This window comes from Delphinus delphis, chromosome 13 (assembly GCF_949987515.2).
Source record: "Delphinus delphis chromosome 13, mDelDel1.2, whole genome shotgun sequence".
NCBI lineage: Eukaryota > Metazoa > Chordata > Mammalia > Artiodactyla > Delphinidae > Delphinus > Delphinus delphis.
In genome coordinates this window covers 22,463,346-22,468,272 of record NC_082695.1, presented here as the reverse complement: position 1 = coordinate 22,468,272, position 4,927 = coordinate 22,463,346, and positions in this window count along the sequence as shown.

Sequence of the window (4,927 nt, the reverse complement as noted above, 5' to 3'; positions counted from 1 at the left end):
CAGAACAGCCCAGGCGGAGGTAGGACGGGGTTCGCACCCCAGCTCCAGGTCACGTGGCCTCTCCGAGCCTCACTCTCCTCCTGTCCCGCAGGGGAGCGATGGTGACAGCACAGGGCTCTCGTGTGGCCTCAAGATGCAGCCAGGACCAAAGCGGGAGCTGCTGCCATGAACTGGGACTGGTGTGTAGGGTGGTGAACGTGCCCCTGCTGGGAGGGCTGAGGATTAGAGACTGGCCAGGTGTGCCAAGGCCAACACGGATCACTGTTGTAGTAAATCTCATCCTCCTCGGGGCCTGGCCAGAGCAGACAGGGTCGGTGCTGGGGTGGGGGGCCGGGCCTGCTCCCCTGAGCCAGGCAGTGGGGCTGGACCGGCTGGGAGGAGCTGGAGGGCTGGCGGGGCAGGGCTGTGTTTGGCCTGTGCCGACCTACCCAGTGGAGCAGAGCCAGCTCTAACGAAGTGGGCCAGCCCCAGGCCGGCCCTGATTTCACGTCTCGGTGGCCACTTCCCAGCTGGTAAATGTCACTGGAGAGAGGTAGCTGTGGCACCTGGCATGGACCCAGTCTTGGGTGGGGGCGGGCAGGGGCCAGGGATGCCCATGGAATGCTGATGCCAGCCCAGGGCTCCCAGACCCTCCAGACTCCCCCCAAGTCCCAAAGGCTGTGCCCAGGCAGCTGCAGCTGTCACCCACTCAAGGATATTTGCAACCACCAGCCCCTCTCCTGCTGTCAACCTGTGAGGGCCCCAGCTTCAGGGCAGGGAGGGTTCTCTGTGGCTGGTCATATCCTGCCCCTGTCTTCATGGGAGGGGGGCAGTTCAGGGTGGTCTGGAGAGGGGCACAGCTGCCCAGGGCTCAGTAGTGGGAGCAGAGCTGTGGGAGAAGCCCTCCCTGCCCACAATGGCCCCTGCTGCCCTGAGCTGTCTCCTTTGATACCTGAATCAGGACGAGCTAATAGTGAAGAGCTATAACCACACAGCAGCAGGCCTTGTTTAATAAACTCTCGCTGTGGCAGGTGCTGGCTCAGAACCTGATGACCCTGTGGTGGGCTGGGAACTGAATCGATCCTGCGGAAGAGGAATGTGGAGCTCGAAAGGCCAAGCCCTCTCCTCCGAACAGCACTGTCCCCCACCAGCCCTGCGGTGCCACCCCCGGTCCTCGTGGGGCCCTCCCTCTGCCCTGCTCCCCAGCCCAGAGGGGATGGGGCCTGGACCCCTGTCTGCCCTGCATCCTCCTCCCCTCCCTGTCGCCTGGGATTGCTAGGAGGCGGGAGGTGGGGTGGGGGTGGCCTGGGGTCGGAGGGTGTTGCTTTTCCCCTGCTCATCATGGGACTCTCAGCCCCCCTCAGCTTCCCGGCCCATGGGAGCTAGAGTGGGGGAGAGGGGGGTGCACATCCTTTCCAGGTTTGGGAGGAGGAGCTGGGCCTTCTGGAGAACTGGAAAGCACGAGGGGCTGAGGGGGGGTGTTTCCCTGTGCGCCGTTCCCTCCCCTGCCCCTCCTCCCTTTTCTCTCCTTTTAGATCCTCCATCTCCAGATCTGAGACGTGACAACCATGCCCAACCACCCTCGGCCTAGACCCCACGGTTCCTGGGTGCGAACACTCTTAAGTTGCCTCCGTGACAGGACGGGAGAGTGGGCTGGCGCCGGTTCTGAAACCGGAGGGTCAGACCCACCTGGAACGCTGTGACTTCCACATCGTCGTCACTGCTGGCCTCCGCCCAGCGGGAGCCACCCCTGATTTATCCGCATCACCCCGCCCCCTTCCCTGACTAAGGAGCACCTCGGGGTGGGGCTCCGGCTCCCAGAATGCTGCCTTGCTGGGCCTCTCTACCCGACGCCCAGTACGAACTGGTTACAGCAGAGCTTGGCAAATAAGGGCACTGGGGTGGGGGCGGCCCCTGGAGCCTAACGGCCTCCTGGAGGGGGCAGCGGGGGCGGGGCACGCCTGCACCCCCTGAGAGCTGCTCCCTGCTCCCCCTTCTCGGCGTTTCCGGGGACCTTCCTATGTGGAGCGGGGAGCCCTGGCATCCCCAGCCACTCTCCCCTTTCCGGGGGGAAAAAAGGGGGGAGGAGAAAAAAGCTGTACCGATACTTCGCGAAAAAGCTGTACGGATACTTCGCCGCGTGTGCAGCTCAGAATAGTAAAGTGCTTTCTCAAGGCAAACAGAACTCCCCAGGTGTCAATGCAAATTCACTCCAGTTAAGATGAAAGAGGGCCGTTTCCCCCTTTGCCGGCTAATATGAAGGACTTAATAGATTCTGCCTCAGGAACTCGGCTGGGAGAGGAAGGCTGGGGGAGGGGTGTAGGCGTGGACAAAGAAGGCGGGGTCCCCGTGGGTTTTAGAGCAGAGCACCTGCCACAGCAGGCCTTGCCGACGCGCACTCGGCTGCCCCAGCCACCACCTGGGCTGTCAGGAGCTGAACCGGCTGCCGGGCAGGAGGCTGCGGGGAAGCCCAGGTGGCAGTGCCAGGCCCCTGCAATGGTGCCCACTGCCCTTCACATTAACTCGGGGGCTGGCACCAGAACTGCCACTTCCCAGTTTGTGCCAGAGGAGACTGGGGCTGGGAGAGAGGATGGGGTGAAGCTCGCTGGCCCTGCAGGGTGCCTGGTTCAAGACCAGCTGCGCCGCGGCTGTCCCTCTGGTATCCTGGGTCTGTCTTTTTCGGCTCCCTGGAGGGTGAAACAGACCAGCCTGAGGAATTCTTTTAGAAACATGACATTCGTAGACGGCTGGAACTGGAAGAGGTCTGGGTTCCTCTGGTCCAAACTTGACCTACAGCCGAGGACAAGAGCGGAAGGGACCCTCTCAAGGCCACACGGCTGGAAGCAGGGAGGTGCTCTCCTGAAGCGCAGGCTGGACCCCGACAGGCCAGGGTGGGACAATCAGTCTGGGTGGCTCTGCCAGCCACGGGCCCCTTCCTCCCATGGGGGGAGCCCTTCTCCAGCCCAGACAATCCCAGACCACTCCAATTCTGCACACGCATTTCCCTCGGAATCACCCTCCCCTGGAAACTATGCAGGGCCAAGCTGGGCCGTTGCTGGGGAGGGTGGGGGGGACTGGAAGGTATCTCTGGATGAAGGGAGCTCCAGCGGGATGGTGGGCAGGAGAGAGGCTGTCCCCACCGGTCCACTTCACTCGTTCTGGATTTAACTCCAATCCACTCTCGGGTAAATGGCACAGCAGGTGCCTACAAGGAGACACCTCAGCAGCCTTCTTCGCTTTTGTTTACTGACTTAATTCCTTCGGATCAAAGGCTGCCCCTTCCTCCCTGAGCAGGCAGGCAGGGGAATTACATTATTTATATTGAAAATGGGCAAGATTCCATGGGGACTTCTTCCTCATGCCTGATAAGAGAAAATTAGGTCACTGCCGTGCCCGTTGCCGACCCTCCCCCCCAGGCCCCAACCCCCGGCGTCTGCAGTGGGTTTTTATGGTCCAGGTGCCCACGGGCTCAGGGAGCTGCTCCAGGTGCAGGGCCAAGGGCTGCCCACCCAGCCGCTCTCCCACCCTGAGCCTCCACTAAATTATTGACCTGAGCAGCAGGTATTAATGTGACAAAGCCAGGCAGCCCCAGCCTGGGTTATCTATCATCTCCTGGGCTTTGCAGCTGGCACTGGGCAAACACAGTGAGGACAAATAGGCCAGATGCAGGTAATTAAGCTCCTGGTACAGGTGGAGGGATGGGGCCCATGTGGGGGCCACAGGGGGGCCTGGTCCCTCTTGACCTGGGGCTTCCTCTGGGTGTCCACTTGCTTTTTTTCCCGCTTCCTCCTGTAAGCCCCCCACCCCTCCAAAGGAAGCATCCAGAGAGAGTCACCTTCCCCTTGTGGCACTGGGCTTAGAGCTTCCCAGGCATAAACGATCCCCACAAAACCCTATAAAACTCCCCTTTTAGATGAAGAGATTGCAGTGCCCAAAACTTAGGTGACTTGCCTAGATCACATGGCCGCTAAGTGACTGAAACCAGGTCTTTCTGAGTTCCAAGTTGTGGGCCCTGAGCCCCTCAGCTATGTGGTTTCCTTAGCCCTCCGCATGGCTGGGTGTAAAGAAAAGATTTCATGTTTCTTCATGTGTACTGCTTCTGTTACTTGTAAATAACGGTGGTACTGCTGCACATCCTCGTCTCTTTTTCCTTAGAAATCTGAGTGTTTTTTGTGTCTGTTCTTCATGTTATCCTGACAACATCTCAGAGGTACCCAGAGGCATCATTGCCAACCCTCGTTACAGAGGGGCAGCCGGGAGGCACAGAGCAAGCATGCAGCTCCGGCTGCGGACCTCTCCAGGAGATGTCTTGATTTCTTTGGCTCAGAGGCAACATGCCAGGTGCTATTCTGGGGCTACTACCCCAGTGGGAAATGGGCATCAAGTGGGAACCGGGAGGGGACCCGGTGGGGGTTCTTCTGAGTCAGCTCAGGTCCTGGCAGTGCTGAACAGCCCTGAGCCTTCTCCGTGTAAGCGAGCTCTGGACTCCCTACCAGGGCCGGGACTGTGGCCGCAGCATCCTGCTGTAATGCAGTAATGACAGGCTGCCAGGGAGTCCCGCCGTGGCCTGGGAGGGGAGAGGAGCCCTTGGCCTCTCTCAGCTGCCTGGGCTGTCTGAGACGGAGAACACACAGACGGCTCGACTCTCTTCTTCAGACGCTCAAGAGATTAGATTAGACATGGTTGCAGCAATCTTCTCACCGATACCTTTCCCCCCAGAGTCCGGCTGCCAACTCATTGTTATACGTGGGTGGCTCCCGACCCGCTCCTCCAAAGCGAAGGCTTCTGGGGTGGGCAGCCCTGGGGACATCTGCCAGGTGCTCAGCTCAGGCGAGGACGACAGAAAAGGATGAAGTGCTGGCAGGAATGCCACTGAAGGACCTAATGGGGCCGGGCTGCAAATGCCACAATTAAACACCCAGGTCCGGCCTGCAGCTTTGGGTTTACA